Below are 19,327 nucleotides of genomic sequence, written 5' to 3' on the forward strand. Positions count from 1 at the left end.
CAATTCCCCAGGACCCATATTAGCTAGATGCACAAGGGGGTCTACATGTCTAGAGTTCATTTATAGTGGCTTGGGGCCCTGGCACACCCATTCTCTCACTCTCTCTCTTTCTCTGTCAAATTAATTGATTAATTAATTAATTAAAATAAGAGATTTTTAAAAAGTTATTTCAAATGGCCTTCTGAAAAAAAAATGGTTATATTAAAAGTTGTATGGTAAGGTTAATAAAAGTTGTTCTTGGTAGTTATGAGATGAACTGACTAAAAAAGATAAACTGGAAAAAAAAACTTTATATGTTGGATGTTAAATGTTTGATAAAAAAGGTTGTTAATGAGTGGTTACATAGATTGTAAAGTAAAATTATGTAGATAAAGGTATGAGTAAAGTATTTAGATGAAGATATGAGTAATCTTAAACAGAAGGTTACAGACAAAGTACTTAATCAGATTACAGACTTCTTGAGATATAAAATATGGCCCTGGCTGGTAGCAGGTTGCTATGGTATTTAGGTTGTAAACTTAACTTTAACTCATTGATGTTAATTTGGTAATAATAATGGTCATGAGAGAATTAATTTAGAGTACCCAACCAAGTTAAGTAGGTTCCTGTATTTGCCAATCTTTTTAGCTAAATCTTAAGGCTAAAATTGATACATTAATATTTAATTCTCTCCTAAGGTTATTATATCTAAAACCCTGACTCAAAAAAAAAAAACCTCACAGAAAAACGACTTACTCTTTTTCCCTACTTTTATGAGGTAAACAGACCACATGTGAAACATTAAACAGTATTTATCTGTCACACACTTCAAAACTATTTATGCTGAAAAGTAAAAGAAAATTATAAACAAAGTTACTGTTGTGATTTAAGATCAATTCCTCCAACAGTCAGTCTTAATACTTTAGATTTAATTTATGTCATTACTGAACAAGGTTACCAAGTTATCATAGGCAAAATTATACGGTTGGTTAAGGTTCAAATAGTTACAGATTATGTCATAAAATTTTGTGTATGTTTGGAATTCAATATAGTTCTATAAAATTGATTTAGAAGAGATTAAAAATATTCTTTTTGGCTCAGCAGTTAAGAGTGCTTATTTGCAAAGCCAGATGCACGTAATGGAATATACATTTGGAAATTGTTTGCAGTGACAAATGGCTCTGGCATGCCCCTTCCCTCTCTTTTCCATGAGACTTGTCTCCTTTTTTATTAGATCATGTCAGTTTAATCCAGTTCTTCTATTCTTTGGGTATGTTAAATATAGCTGAATTAATTTCAGAAGCTTACTTAAGCCAGGCGTGGTGGCGCATGCCTTTAATCCCAGCACTCGGGAGGCAGAGGTAGGAAGATCGCCACGAGTTCAAGGCCACCCTGAGACTACAGAGTTAATTCCAGGTCAGGCTGGACCGGAGTGAGACCCTACCTCGAAAAACCAAAAAAAAAAAAAAAAAAAAAAAAAAAAAGAAGAAGAAGAAGAAGCTTACTTATAGATTGGATGGACATCTTATATAGCTTTTTTAAAAAAATATTTATTTATTTATTTGAGAGCAACAGACACAGAGACAGAGACAGATATTTAGAAACAGAGAGAATGGGCGTGCCAGGGCCTCCAGACACGTGTGCCCCTTGTGCATCTGGCTAATGAGGGTCCTGGGGAATTGAGCTTCGAACGGGGGTCCTTAGGCTTCACAGACAAGCGCTTAACCACTAAGCCATCTCTCCAGCCCTTATTAGCTTTTAAGAGTGCTAAATCTTCTCATAGAAAGTTTGTATATAAAGGCATCCCAATTCTAAGAAACTTAAAAAAATTATAAAACTTTTCATGTCTTCATACTTAAGCCCAAAATGTTGCTACGTAATATAAATTTCTTGTTTATTTTAAATTCTGTCATTAGATCTTTTGTTCATAGTTTACTATCTGTAGCCTCATATGTCTTAAATATGTAAACTCTAATTTTTGTTAATATCAGACTTTTCCAGATATCAAAATATCATAATTTGGTTTATATAAAGTCCATGAGGTTTAGCTATCAACAAGCATGCATCACCATGCCTGGCTAAAACTCTGTAATTTTAAGATGGTTCTTGTCTTGTTCATGCTGATTTTGCTGTATGATGATCTCTGAGGTTATAATCTGGTCTTATAAAAAGTGACTTATTGTGATTTTTGTTCTTAGAAAAACTGAAAAAGCTCCCCATATCTTAGGAAAATCCACTGTATACAAACAATGTTAATATAGTTTGTCTAAGCTTCATTTAATGGTCATAAATATTTCTTTAGTTGAATCTTAAAATTGTTCAATGGTAAAAGTTACTTATTTTAAAAATTACTTTTTGACTGTCATATTGTCTCTAATGTATGTTAAAATTGGGCTTGCTTAGCTCAACAATGACCAAGTTTTATTTTATTCTTGAGCTATGTATAATCAGTCTCAGTCAAGGTTTTATTGAATTAAATGTATCATTTCTGGCATCTTAACTTCATTGCTTATAGAGATATTGATACTTAAAATATGTTTCCTGCCCTAGAAAAGTAACCTAAATTGCTATTCTACTTCCAGTTTGGAGGGTAATTGGTACTTGCATTGATATAAAGACTAGCCAAAGTTGTTTAGAAACACAGATGCTAGGTTTCTTTTTAATTTTTATTTATTTATTTGAGAGTGAGAGAGAGAGAGAGAGAATGGGTGTACCAGGGCCTCCAGCCACTGCAAATGAACTCCAGATGCGTGCACCCCCTTGTGCATCTGGCTTACGTGGGCTGGGGAATCAGCCTTGAACCAGGGTCCTTGGGCTTCACAGGCAAGTGCTTAACCACTAAGCCATCGCTCCAGCCCAGATGCTAGGTTTTGATACTTTCTTGCCTTTTTCCTAGAATACAATTTCTAGATTAAATCAATTTACTTAAAGTTATTGATAAAATATTTGATAAAATATTGTTTTCAGGGCTACTAAAATAATCTGCCTCTATTTATAACTGACAGATACTTAAAAGATAGAATGTGTATGCTTTCTATGTCCCAGATAGAGCTTACACTGTCACCTGACAACTAATGATTTTAAACTATTGTGTCATTCTAACTGTACCTGCTTTGCTAACCAGATATGTTCGGCACCCTTTAAAACTAATCTGATTTGCTAATAAGATATGTACAATATCTCTGAGTGATTAATAAGCATATGTAGAAGCAAAAATAAATTGGAAATATTGGAGTTAACCAGTGTTTTGGTTTTTGCTCCCACGTCAAAAGGCCACAAGAGATGATGGGACACTTGAACTTCTAGCCTCTGGTAAGTTACCTATCTTCTTTATTAGAGAGGATGTATAGACCCAGAAATGAATTCCAAGTCAGTGTATATGCAAGAGGAGATTCACACTGGAGGAAAACCAGTCCTCCAGGCTTCCCAAAAGAGGGAAGGCCACTTGGTCAGCACAGCCTTGATTGATCCTAGCAGATGACAATGCTGAGAGTCACAGAACTCCTCACAGGTCCCTGAAAGTCTCTCCTACAGCACCATTATTGACCTCCAAAACATACAGTTAATTCTTGTAGCCTACATGGTCTTAATCACCCAGTAAGATAAATATAACTATAATATAAACAATGATTCAGACTAATAGGCTCCTCTGTGTGATGCTGACTTACAATATTAGACTCTAATATTAACTAATGACTTTTGCCTGTCCCTGATTAACTTCACCAACATGATCCCAGCTCCTCCCACTTGCCTTAGCCAGAATCAGAGCTATTCCTCAGGACCCCTCCTTCTTTAGCTCTTACTCTATCTCATCCAGGGATAAATACACTGCCACCCCAATGGGCATTCTCAGACTTAAACTCTCTTGTGTTCCTACTCTTCCCCTAATCTCAAAATGCCCTCTGCCTGCCCCAGACCTTTTATCTCTCACCTATGAATGCTCATCCTCCCTTTACACCTGGTGTATTGATGTCATAGCTGTTGACAAAAACAACAAGCACCTTTATTCTCCCTTCTGTCTTCTCATGGGGTACACACAGCCCATCTCCCTCACGTTCTCTATAACAGGTGTCTGCCAGCAACTGCCCCGAAGCCAGCTCAATTGAGGGATGGTATGAGAGAAGTCTTGGTTTCATTTAAGACCAAGTCATAACAACATGCTGCACTTGCACTATTGATCTCACCACTCTGCCACCTCTAACCACTATAAAACTGTCTCCTTATCACCTTCCCTGAAGAGAGACCCTTCCACTGCATTATTCAGCCTCTCTGAGCATAGGAACTCATTGCCTTTAGGGTCAACCTAAAAAATTAATCTGCGACTCTTATCATTAACATAAGGCTGGAATGTTAGGTCAGGACAAGATGGAGTCACCAAAGACAGCAGGATGGCAACAGACACAAAGAAGTGGGTCATTCACATTCCTCAAGAAACCACCCAGCCATTATCCCTTCCTTGCCCAACAATGCCCAAGTCTGGTCTCACATCCTATGGCTAATGTCAAAAGCAAAGGAGTTCTTTCCCTTCCTCACCTTCCCCCAACTGAAGAGCTCTATGTACCCCACTATCTGTAATCTCTAAAAGTGGCTGTGCTCTGCTCTTGAGAGTCAGTTCTGGCAGCTTGTGTTTTCCCTCAATAAAATTTTCCATCTTTGCCTCAGGGTAGTCTCTGTGGTCTTGGTCACTCCCAAACCTTATATGGCCAATATCAACAGTTAGTAGAAATTTGAAAATTAAATGGTAATAGGAGCACTACACATGTGTTTGAGTGGCTAAAAAACTATGGTAGTACAGATAGTGATGAGTACAAACACAAAGCATTCTCTTCATCATGGGTGAAATGGAGAGTGTATCAGCCATTCTTGAAAGCAGTTTGGCAGCTTTCCATGAAGCTGGACACATTCTTATATCATTCAACAACTATAATATAAGATATCTACACAGTTATAACATTCAATTTCTCCTCCCAACTAGTACATGAATTATTATAACAGCTTCATTCATAATTAACAAAACTTGAACCAGCCAAAAGGTGAATAAACTAATTCCAATTTATCCACACACAAAAAATTATTACTTAATGATGAGGAAATGAGTGTATTATAAAGCTGAGAAGGTAGTTATTCTAGAAAGTCTACCTGTTACATGACTCAAAACATAACATTCTAGAAAAGACATATATGTGTAATATCCATATTAATATTCATAGGTCAACACTGATATAAAAAAAATCTTTGAATAACTAAATACTTGGAGAATGGAAAATGTCCTTTGATGTGATTGAAGTAGAAACTTGTTCTTCTTAGAGTGTGTATGGAATTGAACAAAGACTCCTAAAAATATATACCAACCCAGAAACCGCTGGTATAACCTTACTTGTAAAAACATTCTTTGCAAATATAATGATACAGGATTCCAAGATGAGAGCATGCTGGATTATCCAGATGTGCACTGAACCCAATAACAAATGATCTTCTACAAGAGGAAAAGGTGCAGAAATAGAAGCCCCATGAAGATAGCAGCAAAGAGTGGGACCAGCTATCAAAGAAGCCTGGATCCCCCAGAATCTAGAAGACATCGTGGAACAGCATTCCATCTTTGTAAGGGACTGTTGTACTCAGCTCCACGTTGCTGTACATACATTCAACAAGACACAGTTTATGGAAGGAACAGATTTATTTCAGGCTCACAGACCCAGGGGAAGTTCCATCAATGGTGGAAAAACCTGGGCCCCTTTCATACATCCAAGCTGAGAGAAACACCTGCAACAAGCAAGCACCAACCTCCAAAGCTCAAACTGCTCTTTCCACACCTTTATGTTAGAATCAGATTCACCCCTGGTGACATGCCCCCTTCATCACACTGCTGGAGACTTAAGCAGGAAGCTTAACTTTAATTAAAAATGTCTGAGGCTATGGGGAACATACATTCATTTTCAAATTGCCACAGGGAGAAATACACTGCTGACCCCTACTTTCATATGGCTAGTCTCCAAAACTGAAAAAAAATTCTCTGCTATTTCAAGCCACTGTTTTTGAAAATTATTATAGCTGTCCTAGGAGACTGGTATACAGAAGGGATCTAAACCTTGTTCCTTTAGTGGGGACTGCATATAGTGATAATCTTTTCAGAATATAGGATTGAAAAGGAGAAAGAAGGTAGAGCAACTTTTGAAAGAGAAACCTTATATTTTTAACCAGTACAATATAGAACAACAATGGTGTCTTCAGTCTTTTCTTTCTTCCAGACAGACCCCATGTCCCTACTCTATTCACAAAACATATAGACAAATTCTGATGGAAGGACATATCAGAAAATACCTAATAGTATTCCTCAAAATGGTTATAGCTATCAAAATCTAAGGTAGTGAAACTCAAAATTAACGGGAGCCAAAATCAGGAAACTACAACCAAGGTGATTTTGTACTCTAACTGGGGTCATGAAACAGAAAAAGGACATTAGTTAAATCTAAACAAAATTAAGTTTGTATATATCTTTAGTATTTCATTATTTTAACAAATATATTAATAGAAGATGTTAACAATAGGGAAAAGTGCATATGAAGTACATGGGAATTCTTTTGACTATTTCTATAATTTTTATTAATTGTCTAAAATTCTTATCACTGTCTAATGGGTTCCAGTGTTTGTTTTAAAAAGCACATACACACATGCATTGTAAACTATCTGGATGTTTCCATGTGGATGTAGTTACTATGATTGTCTCTGAATGATGAGGTTTTTTTTGTTAGCTGTTCAGCAGTACACTTATAAATCTGTTTCCATTTTTCTAGCCTGAATACATGTTGCTTTTGTAATAACATCTTGAACCATAAATAGTATTTTAGTTTCAAACATAAAATATGAAAGTTTTCATAAAAAGGTGTCATATTAAAATAACTGTAAATTACTAGATTAGATGTGATTATATTTAATTTTCAAATTTCCTTCAGGCTAGCTATCTTCAGCTCAAATATAAAGATGACAAATTTCCACTGTACTCCTCAATATAATATGTATAAACTATTCAAGTAAATTAAGAGATAAAAGTCATATAGACATGAATGGGAGAACTCTGACTCAAATCGTGTGTCTCAGATTTCAAGCACATACTATGTTGTAGGAAGTGGGCCATGTATACTCTAATTTCCTACTTGCAAATCATGGATTGGGAAAGTTGAGAAAAAAACTTGAAATTGTTGAATTATATAGTAGTAAAATATTCAGGATGGCAAGTGTTATGCTGTTAGACAAAACCTTTAGTGATTAGCTAAAAACTCAAGTTGCCTGAAGGATATATTAAATATAACAATATTCACTAAATCAAGTACAATAATGTTAATTTCATATAAGTTTGAACCATAAAGCTCTCATTTATATAAACAATTATTTACTCAACATTTAGAATAATAATACATATTTATGATGGGTCCTATTTTTCAAGAAGCATACATTCCTGGTTTCTATAATAAAAACAAAAATATATACTTACTAAAAGTACATTTTACACATCCATTAAAATTTAAAAATAAATAAATGTTATGTAGCTTTAGTTGATTCAGCATAAGGACTAATAACAAGAAAGAAAATAAATTAAAGCTAAAAGGTTTCACTTTTACCCAGCAGCATGTTTTCTTTAAAGGAGAAATACTCTTGAGTGAAAGTCATAATTGAAAATAATGGTTAAGTACATTCAAATTCATGGGGTCAATTTTAACTCATCAAGAACTTACTTTTTACAACCTACTCAAATAGCCTATGTGAAGAATAGTCAAGTTTAAAAAAAAAAAAATAAAGGTAAAATGGAAAAGACAGAAGTCCTGTAGATGACATTGAATTAACAAGGCAAAGAAAAAGAAAAATGTCATCTGCTTATTTGCAAACATGGGAGCTAATTTTACATGTTTAGAAGTCCTGAACCCTGTCCTTTCCCACAACTCAAACAAAACCTTTCCTTTGATGCACATTTGACTATCTAGAGGTTTCCATGCTTTCACTGTGCACTCTTCAGGAATCATTCATTATATTCCTGAAGTGCACTTGCTTGCTTTTTGGTGGTGCTGGTATGGCTTATGGTTTCTCTCTCTACTTGGACCCATGAAGGCAGGCCAGCTTCTTCTGCCATTATGGAACTTCCCCTGGATCTGTAAGCTTCAATAAATATCCCTTCCTCTGTAACTGTGCCTGGTCTGGAAGTTCATCTCAGCGACCTGAAGCTGTCTACTAAAGCAGGTGTTTGCTACTGATTGTAGTTGTATGGTAACTGTCTTTTGCTGAAGATTTTGCAAAGCACTTAATTTTAACATGGAAGTGATTCTAGAATTTGTGGAATAACTCAGGTGTATTAACAAATTATCCATGTAGACTTAGAACTTCTCAGACCTATTGATCAAATGAGGACTTTTTCTTTTACTTAATATGCTATGGTGCTTATAAATAGCTTAACCACTGTTTTTGGAGCAAAGGAGGAGTTTGGCTACAAATGCATTTTTTTCCTGAGGAACTTTATTACTTAGGACTAGCAGTGTATGTAGAACACCCAGAGCAACCACTGGGTGGCAGCAAAAATTTGACAAACACACTGCATGAATAAAATTTCCTATTTTGTTCTCTCATACTAAAATAAAGCTTTATTTTTTAAAAAGATCTTATTTTCATTTATTTATTTATTTATTTATTTATTTATTTATTTATTTATTTATTTAAGGGATAGAGAGAGAGAGAGAGAGAAAGAACTGGTGAGCCAGGGCCTATAGCTACTGTAAATGAACTCCAGACACATGTGCCACCTTGTACATTTGGTTTACATGGTACCTGGAGAATCAAACCTGGATCCTTAGACTTCATAGCCATGCACCTTAATCACTAAGCTATTTCTCCAGCACCAAAGCGTTATTTTTTAAGATTTCTTTTGTTGATATGTAGAGGTAGGATCTTGCTATAGCTAGGTGGATCTGGAATTCTCTGTGCAATCTTGGAGTGGCCTGGAGTTCACAAAGATGCTCCTACCTCTGCCTCCCAAGTGTTTTGGAATTAAAGGTGTGTGCCACCATGCCCAGTCTATGAAAGAAGGCATTATTTTTGACAAAATATACTTTGATAGATAATATCACTGAATATATCTCTACAATGTAACTAAGCATATTTGTTTTTGAGGACAATTAACCTTTGAATTAATAAACTTTATCATTTGATGCTTTGTGATTATAAATAGCTTAACCTTTTAATTTTATTTATTTGAGGGGGGGCAGATACAGAGAGAGTGAGTATGGCACACCAGAGCTTCATATTGCTGCAAACTGAACTCCAGTTGAGTGTGCAACTTAGTATGACCTGCTTTACATGCATACCGGCGTTCGTGGTTTTTATCTGGTAAGTAAAGCTCTCTTCCTACTTTCTACTTACTGTATTCTCACATGTTCACTTGTCTCTTGCTCTTTTTAAAAGATTATCAATTCTATTAGAGTAGTGCCCCACTTTTCAGAAATTATCAATTTTTGTTACTTTATTACAGTTGCCTGTTTCCAAATATATTCTCATTCAGTGGTGGGCGAGGGTGGTTCACTCTATGAGTGAGTGGCAGTGTTATTCAGTCCACAGAGTCTTCTAGGTAAGGTTTTCCTGGTGGACCAGATGGGCACTTGTCACTCTACATCCCACTGGTCCTTGGGTGCTTTGTTTCGCTTGCTGTCACTTGACATCAGAGATGGAGAGATGCTGTGGATGCTACATATTTATCTTCTGGCTCATCCCCTTTTGCTAAACATTCAGGGATTTCTGACTGTTCTCTATAATACTATAACACCTCTGACATAACGGCACAGAGCCCAATGTCAACCTCTGTTCTAGGTAGGAATGTTGTCTCTTTTGTTATGCATGATGCAAGCCTCTTGCTTGCTCTTCAGTAGCTTTCAATCCCTTGACATTGATCACTATATATAATGTAGCTCCCAGTGATGGTGTGAAACACAACTCAGAGGACTGTCAGAGAGGAAGAGGAGTCTCTACTGTGCATAGTGCAGGCTGATACTTGCTTCCCAAGCAGAAATAATACTCAACAGATTTGCATAAGTCTATTTGCTGAACTATGGGCTAGGAAATCAGATTTCCCATTATTACAGTTATTAGTCATGCTTGGCAATATTTATATGAACCAACCGCAAATCATGGCAACAGTATAAATTTGTATATTGAAGTGCATTTTAAACAGCCATCTGCAGAGGCATAAGGTAAGCAGAAATATCTCCAACAACAATATTTTAAAACATAATAATATTTAGCTTAACTAGTTACAAAGTTCTGCTTTTACTTTTTGATATATTAGTTTGAATTCATTTAAATTTTTTATTTGCTACAGCTTAGCCCAATAGCTTTCCAAGTGAATAAGGTTCACATTTTATTAAGCTGGAAATGTTCTTGTTTGTTTGCTTCATTTTGATTTTCACATGTCCTTGTTGATTCTAATGTAAATTGATAGAAAAAGATGTTAAATTTATTTAAAAAATACTATTAATTTTCTTTGTGAGGGTTTAGTAACAAAAAGGTGCTTATATACATTGCCACTTATTATCACAATGGTGAACACAGAGTGAAATGAGCAGATGCTGACTTACCTTCTCTGGTGAATCATGCGTGGCACGAAACCACAGTCCTGAAGCAAGCATGGCCATCTGTGCTGTTTTCTCCACATGAGCCAAATGTGACAAACATTCTCCATATGTGAGAGTTCTCTCTCCTTTTATTTTCCCATTTAAATAAGAAAAGCACGATTCCTCCAATACAAGACACAAAAGAAATTTTTCTTTCTTGTTGCTATTTTTACTTTAAACATGGTTAAAGCAGCTTGGAAATGTAATTTTAACTTGAAAGAAGATGTATTAGTTGCTTTTCTCCTCACTGCATCAGAAAGCCTAACAGCCACAATATTCAAGAGGATTATTTCACTTCACAATTTCAAAGGATCCAGCCCATGGATGATTAGGTACATATGCTTGGGTAGGACATCATGACAGCTAGAGTGTGTGGTAGAAGCTGTTCTTTGCTTCTTGGTGGGTATAAAGTGGGGTTTAGAAGTAAATATAGGACAGAACTATGACAAGATACAGCACCAGGGACAAACCTCCAGTGACTAACTTCCTCATGGCAGTCCCGACCACCAACCATTTTGTTTTACCACATCACAATGCCACCATCATATTATGAACCCATGAAGGGAATTAATCCCTTGGATTGGACCAGCACCCTCCTGACCAAAGTGGCTCTATCCCAAAGGTGACCTTCTCTAATCCAACTAGCACATTTAATCCAATCAAATTGATAATCAAAGTTAACTATCATACTAATCTTTCTAAAACTTCCCAACTGGTTCTGAGGAATGAGATGTCCTAGAAAGATATGTTTGGATGTTGTGATGGTTTTGAATATCTCTCAATAGTTTCAAGAGTTTATTAAAGCTTCTTAGATTTCCAGTTACCTGGATGAAGGTGTCTCTGGGTGGATCCTGGGGTCCAGAGCTAAAGTGTGGTAGACTTGGAATTCCAGTTCAAAGATATGCAAAGTACCTGAGCTTAACTGGAGTTACTAAATGTGCTATGTGGTGTGGCTTTGGATTTTGGCTTGTGGTTCTTCTCTCTCTCTGCTGGAACCTGTGAAAGCAGGGCAGCTTCTATCATTATGGCACTTCCCTGGCTCTATAAGCTTCAAATATAAATATAAATATAAATATAAATATAAATATAAATATAAAATATAAACATATACACACAGAGATACATATATATATCTTCCTCTATAACTGTGCCTGGTTTGTTTGGAAGTCCATCCCAGTGACCTGAGCCTATCAACTACAGATGTCATTTTCCAAGAAAGGCTCTTCCATCTTATGAGGAGGTATCCTGGAATGACATTGATACACATAACACTAACCTTAACTGACTTCATTCTTCTTGAACAATTGTGTTGGGAGCTATGAACCAAACCTCGGCCATGTTAACAGAAACCACCATATAGCAAGTTAAGTTTTTACTTCCTCACCTAATACTCAACTACCAGAAACAAAGACTGCCATATAGCAAGTTAACTTTCTATTTCCTTACCTAATATTCAACTACCAGAAACAATGGGATCGTACACCTGACTAAACACTCCCCCATCCTGCTGGTAGCTAATGAAGAAACAAAGGCATTGAGTTTAACCAATAACTCTGTGATCTTTGCCCTAACTATGTCCCCTTCCCCCTACAACTCCTTGCCCTGACCACTTACCCCTACAACCCTATATAAACCTACATGTAAGAATAAACTCTCGAGGCCGTGACAAACACCTAGCATGGTCTCCTTCTGTGTCTGTTTGCCTCCTTTCACCCAGGTTAGCTTCTCCTCGAGTCCTTGTTCAACTCCCTGCTGGCCGGGGCAAGTGGCACCCAACTAATGTGGGGCCCGAGGTACGAAGTGTGACCTGGGCGTCGCTCGAGTGGACGGCCATCCTCACTATTGGATCACCACCCCGACAGGGTGAGTGAAGATCCGTGTAAGATCACTACAGGCAATACACCTGTAAAACAGATCTGCTCCATGGTCACCACAGAAGAAACCCACCTGTGATACAGACTTGCTAAAGTAAGATGAGTGATGCAGACTTCTAGGCAAACCATTTAAGATGATTTAGTCAGATTTTCAAGGTACAAGAACTGTGGATTTTCTTTTTGCACTTGTTTTCTTCCTTTTACTTTTGGTTGGCACCACTGCGTGGAATTGCAACATAGCGACAGGGCAACTGAAGCCTCTTGGCCAGGGCTACCCTCTGGCATTGGCTGAAGGCCCCTAGCTCCCTGTGTGAATCCCGATACCCATTCAGGTGTTGAAAAAGACCTCCTATCTAGCATCTCTTCCTATCAATTAAACTGAGTACGCAATAGCCAATAAATGCCCTTAGCGTGGCTGCCAGTTGTTAAAATTGCAGTCAGGCTCATGTCAGGCCCATCAGGGATCCCCCGTGCTGGTTCTTCGACCAGGAATGTTGCCCTCTGGTCTTGCCATTTCTCCTCTTTCCTTTTCTATCATAGGACAGACCCTAAGTAAGCATAAATTGTTGAAAGGCTTAAAACTTCTCTCAAGGCACAAGGAACACAGGTTAAAGAAAAAAAAAAAAGATTTAACAAAGGGTAAAAAGGAGCTAATTGCCATAGTAAAAGATGTTTTAAAAACACAAGGAATTGAGATTACTTCAAGTTCTTTTTGATTTTATCAGGAGGATATGTTCTTTTTATGTGTGTGTGTGTGTGTGTGTGTGTTTATGTGTGCTCATTGTGCTTGCTAGTCGTGTCATGTTTGTGACTGTTTGTAACTAAAGAGATAAGACAGATGCAGGTGACATTCCTTTCTCTTCTAGAGAACCATTTCAAGGAAATCAAAACACTAAGCATAGAAATTAAAAAGAAAATGTTAAATGTCTTTTACAGGAGTAAATTTGCCAGATATTTGTTCTAGATCAAGTTCACCTTATATAGAGGATTATTAAAAACAACAAAACTTCCTCTAAAGAGGTAACTTATAATTTGTCAGATATTTAAAAAAAGATTGTAATGTCCTGTTACTTAAAAGGAGGAGGCAACTGATCTGACTTCTGAGCCAGCCTGCCTCAAGATAACAACACAATTTGCCTTAGTTACTCCTAATAAAATCATTTACAAGTGTGTTATTGGTATTAATGATATCAAATTGTATTAAGACTGCTTTCTTTTTAGTAATAGAATTAATCAATTTGGTGTAATTTTTTAATAGCCTTATAAGAAAGATAATCACTTTTTGGCCTTTTGGCTAAGATCAAGTGTAGTATCTGTTCTTATCAGTTTAATATCTGATATGTCCTCTATTTGAGAAAAATATATTAAATGGATTTTTGAAGCTTGGAGTTGGAATAGGAGCTTGCTCCATCCACTTCATGCATCGACCTGGTATTACAGTACTTCCAGGAACGGTGCACCCCCTTGGGGGAATAAAAAAAAAAAAAAAAAAAAGAAAAGAAAAGATAATTAATGATGGAGTGAGATGAATTGATTGAAGGAACTGGGAAGGAATTTTTCAATGATTACTTGTTAAAAATGCTTTTTGAGTGGTACTTAGATCAGAATGTTAAAGTATATAAGTAAAGGTGTGCATGTAAAAAAAAAAAAAAGAAAAGAAATTGTCAGGCCAAACCTAAACACCATGCCTAAAGTTAAAGGTTTTTAAACTGCTTACAAACTTTAAGAAACAAACAAACCAAAAAACAAACAAACAAACAAACAAACAAATTTTCAGGCTAAAATATGTTGGAATAGCTTGCTTAAACTTTATCAAATTTAAGTCATGGGTAAAACATAAAATTGTTTTATGTTAATAAAAATTTCTATGGCACATAAAATCAATAGCTATCAAGTTTAAGCCAAAATCATTGGTTGTCAAATAATGGTTTTTTTCTTTCAAAAAAACTTTATCAAGGATTATATTAATATTTACCTAGATGTTTTGGCTCAAAAAAGACCAAATTCTACTCTATTGTATGTAAAGTAACTGTCTCAATTTTGGCACCATGATAACATTTTGTTAGACTTGCTTAACTTACATTCAAGAATTCTAACTATACAGAACAGTCATTTTGATTTTGATGCTACTAAGGCTGCTAATGATATATTTACTACAATTAAGTCTGTATTGCCTGGTTGGGACTCTCTAAGTTCCTGGATAGGCAGCTTTACAGCTGCGGGAGTTTGCCTTCTGCTTCTCTTATGCCTATTGCCTTTTTTTCTTTAAGTGTTTAATGAAGTCTATTGTAAATGTTCGCACAGAGGTCCAAGCTATACACTATAAGACATGTCCTTGGCTCTCTCAGACTTTATCCTAGTTCTCCCTGAATTTTGTCTGGCTGGTGGCCAGAGATGGATAAGAAGGGAGAAGGAAAATCTAAAACAGAGAAACCTACTGGGTCAAAAAACACTGAGGATAAGATAATCTCCATTATGATGGGCTAAGCAAACAATGGTACTTTAAGATATTTAAAATGACAGGTTTATCTAAACAAGAGGTTGGAGGCCAGAGGCCCCCGCAATGGAGTGTTTCTGGAATGCCCTTAAAATGGAGATTGCTCCAGGACTTTAGAAAACTTAACAAGGCCATGGTCCCTATGGGGGCTCTACAACCAGGCCTCCCCACTCCAGTAGCAATTCCTGCAGGATATTGTAAAATCATTATTGACCTAAAAGATTACTTTTTCCCTTATACCCTGAGAATTGTCAGCATTTTACATTTAGTTTACCTGTGCTAAATTTTAGAGGCCCTAAAGATAGTACAGGCTACAATTCTGAGCCAAAGGGTCACTTTTATCTCTTATAAAAAGCCTCTTCTCCTGGTCATTTGTGCCACTAACTTTACATCCACTGGGGTGTTCTGGCAGGAGGGGCCCCTCTTCTGGCTCAATTTACCCTCCAAAAGTTAAAAACGGGGGATTTATATCCCATAAAAGGCTCTCCAAGAAATATCCTTCATCATGCCTTGTTTGTCCTAAACTTTTTAACTCTTGATACTCAGGTAAATTCATCTGCTGATCACTTTTGGCACACAAATACAAAAAATACTTTGCCAAAGCCATGTGGAAAGATCCTTTAACTTTAAAATGGAATGGCACAGACCCAGTACTCATTTTGGGCCGAAGATCAGTATGCTTGTCTAACACCAAAGAAACTGCTGTGAGATGGCTGCCAGAGAGACTTGTAAAATGGGCTGATGATCCTCCAGTGACATCTCACATATCTAGGGAAGAAACACTTCCCTGAGAGAATCTCCCTTTTTCCCTAACAGGACAAAGCTGGAAGGACCTCTACTTATCTTAATCCTCTCACTCACAACTGGACCCGTTATTATAATTAAAATCATGTCTTTTATATGTCAATAGAATAAAGTCATTAAGGTGCAGCCTTTACAGGTCCATTATCACAGACTGGAGCTGGCGGATTGAGGCGTTGCCACTGAAGACCTACCACCTGCAGCTGTCACTCTCCCTTTATCTTACATTCTGTACTTATTTACTATACTGCTGTCCTCTACACCTCTGCTATTGCTGTGGTCTACCTGTCATGGCCAAATAGCTACCCCTCCTTTAGGAGCTGCATAGGATTCAGCTCTATACATATCAACTCACAATAAAGTCAGTGTGATATGGGCACCAATGTCTGTGCGAGGCAAAGCACCACAAGGGAAGGTCCCTTTCTGACTGCTTCTGAATTCCCTGAGAGAAAAACCTTATATGGAGGTTGGTACCATAACTGTTATCACTAAGGCTGTGCCTCACTCTCCAGCCACATAGGCCCTGCCTCCCCTCCCCAAAAGGTACCAAGGGCCAAAGATTGTGGGAAAGACATCCCATGGGATGAGTCGGGTCCCTACTCCCCCAGTTGGTTAATGCCCACCACTGCAAAGTGGGCCTCCCCTTCGTTTTGTATAAAAGAAGGGAGGTGATGTTGGGAGCTATGAAACAAACCTCGGCCATGTTAACAGAAACCACCATATAGCAAGTTAAGTTTTTACTTCCTCACCTAATACTCAACTACCAGAAACAAAGACTGCCATACAGCAAGTTAACTTTCTACTTCCTCACCTAATATTCAACTACCAGAAACAATGGGATCATACACCTGGCTAAACACTCCCCCATCCTGCTGGTAGCTGATGAAGAAACAAAGGCATTGCGGTTTAACCAATAACTCTGTGAACTTTGCCCTATGTCCCCTTCCTCCTACAACTCTATATAAACCTACATATAAGAATAAACTCTCGAGGCTGTGACAAACACCTAGCATGGTCTCCTTCTTGTGTCTGTTTGCCTCCTTTTCACCCAGGTTAGCTTCTCCTCAAGTCCTTGTTCAACAACCCACTGACCGGGGCACAATTGAATCATTAGTAAAATGTTGTATAGACATGGTGATATTTGCTCATTAAATATTGGTCGAATTTTGATACCAAAAGTACCATGGTCTTTAGCTTCAGAAGCATTAAGGCTTGGGGAGTAAAAGTCTCCATATAGTTAAGCAGCATGACACATTTTCCTAAATAGGACAAAAATTAAAGGAAAATACAATTTCTCACCGAATGTAGTCTTATAAATAAATCTTAGTTTCAGAATATTTTCAAATACATATTAAAATGCTTAAAGGTCAGGTTGTCAGCTGGTTTCAAGTGGAATATTTATTTACTAATTTATTTATACCTTTTTATTTAGTTATTTATTTATTTATTTATTTATTTATTTATTTTTTTTATTTGAGAATAACAGACAGAGAGAAAGAGGCAGATAGACAGAGAATGGGCCCATTAGGGCCTCTAGCAGAGGCAAGCCAACTCAGATGCATACACCCTCTTGTGCATCTGGCTACCATGGGTCCTGGGGAATGGAGCCTCGAACTGGTGTCCTTAGGCTTCACAGGCAAGTGCTGAACTGCTAAGCCATCTCTCCAGCCCTGTATCTTTTTTTTTTTTTTTTTTTGAGGTAGGTCTCACTTCAGCCCAGGCTGTCTTAGAACTCACTCTGTAGCTGGCCCTGAATGCACAGAAATCTTACCTCTCCATACTTAGTGCTGGGTTTAAAGTATACATCACTATGCCTGGCTCCAAGCATAATATTTATAAGATGACTAAAATTGGATTGGTTGAGGGACAGTAGGAATGTGAATAATCCTAATCTCTGCCCTCCTAACAAAGAATACAGCCCATGGAGGGGATGCTAGGGACCAATCTTCTCTGAAGTTCTTACAATATGTATACATTTTATTCCACTGACCCAAATGTTTCCCTCTGTTAGCACCAGCAAGATAGAAAAGTCAATTTCTCAGAAGTCTTGGCCATGACATTTCTGTTTCCTACTACAATCCAAACTTGTAACTTGCATGTACAATACTAGCTCTGTTTTCTGATTTAAATTCTATTGAATACAATGTGAATAGTAAGAAGCAGTGCCTGAAATTCAATTTGTACCAGGGTATTGAAATATTTTTTCTATCATTTCTGTAAGGTTATTTGACTTTTAATATAAGTATGCATTCCACTTATTTTTAAAAAATATTAAACATTTAGTCATAATAGACACAAATACATAAAAAGAGTTTGTCACTCAAATTAGGCCCCATTAATGAATTCAAAGAAGGGAATATTTATGTAAAGAGTATATAATTGTACCCATTTTTGAAGAATAAACTAAAACACATAAGCATTCAAGTCAGTTTTAATAGGTATCAGCTTAAGAAATATTAGGCTATTCAAGGTCATGTAGTTGATTTCTGATGTCTTTTTTTTTTTTGGTTTTTCGAGGTAGGGTCTCACTCTATGTCAGGCTGACCTGGAATTCACTCTGTAGTCTGGGGGTGGCCTCCAACTCACTGTGATCCTCCTACCTCTGCCTCCCAAGTGCTGGGATTAAAGGCGTGCGCCACCATACCCGGCTCACTGATGTCTTTTGAGTAAAGTAATCCAAAACATAAATTTCTGTAATTGTATATAAAACTAAGAAAGTACTTCATTAATAGTGAGGGGGGACCAAAAACCAGTGGCACATAGAAAAATAGCATTGTTATTGTAGTAAAAATTTAATGAAATTTAGAAATTACCATCTCCCTGATTTCCTTGGATAAGTGGACTTTTGTTGTAACTATTTTACTATTGTGTCTTCAGAGGAGGAAATGTGTTTTGTTCTTTTTTCTTCCCAAAGTAAACAACATCTTTTGCCATCTGGTGGCTAAGTACATTATTTTCCACCCAGATGAAAAAAAAAACAAAAAACAGTTGCATTTGGATTTACCAGCCAATTATGTTTAGTGTTTTCTGATTCATTTTACTGAAAATATATGCATATTTCCTTATCCTGTGTATATACAACTGAGGCAATTTTATTCTAATGGTTCACCACATTTCATTCAAATAACTTCAGCTATAATATGTAATGTAGGATAAAGAGTAACAAGAACAAATTTTTAAAGATCATTTTCGTACTCTTCATGTTTTAAGATTCTATTAACTTCAGCAGTAACAATTAGTTTGACCTGAGTTTTTTGGCATAAGGGATTAGGATGATGATGAGAACAAGAATCCTAAGCATGTTTTTTTTAAATTTTTATTAAATATATTTTATTTATTTATTTGAAAGAAAGAAAGAGTGAGGGAGGGAAAAAGAGACAGAGGGAGAGAGCGAGAGCGAGAGAGAGAATGGGCACACCAGGGCCTCCAGCCCTGCAAATGAACTCCAGATGCTTGCGCTCTCTTGTGCATCTGGTGTGAGTCGAACCAGGACCCTTTGGCTTTGCAGGCAAATGCCTTAACTGCTA

General features: G+C 36.8%; 1 non-coding gene across 1 annotated transcript; it reads left to right on the top strand.

Moving 5' to 3' along the window:
* The first annotated feature begins 13,776 nt into the window (after positions 1–13,776).
* On the top strand, positions 13,777–13,967 carry LOC123455233. The gene has a single exon (XR_006633775.1). It is a non-coding gene; the product is annotated as a U2 spliceosomal RNA (small nuclear RNA).
* Positions 13,968–19,327: the final 5,360 nt, after the last annotated feature.

Source organism: Jaculus jaculus, chromosome 15 (assembly GCF_020740685.1).
Source record: "Jaculus jaculus isolate mJacJac1 chromosome 15, mJacJac1.mat.Y.cur, whole genome shotgun sequence".
NCBI classification, from domain to species: domain Eukaryota; kingdom Metazoa; phylum Chordata; class Mammalia; order Rodentia; family Dipodidae; genus Jaculus; species Jaculus jaculus.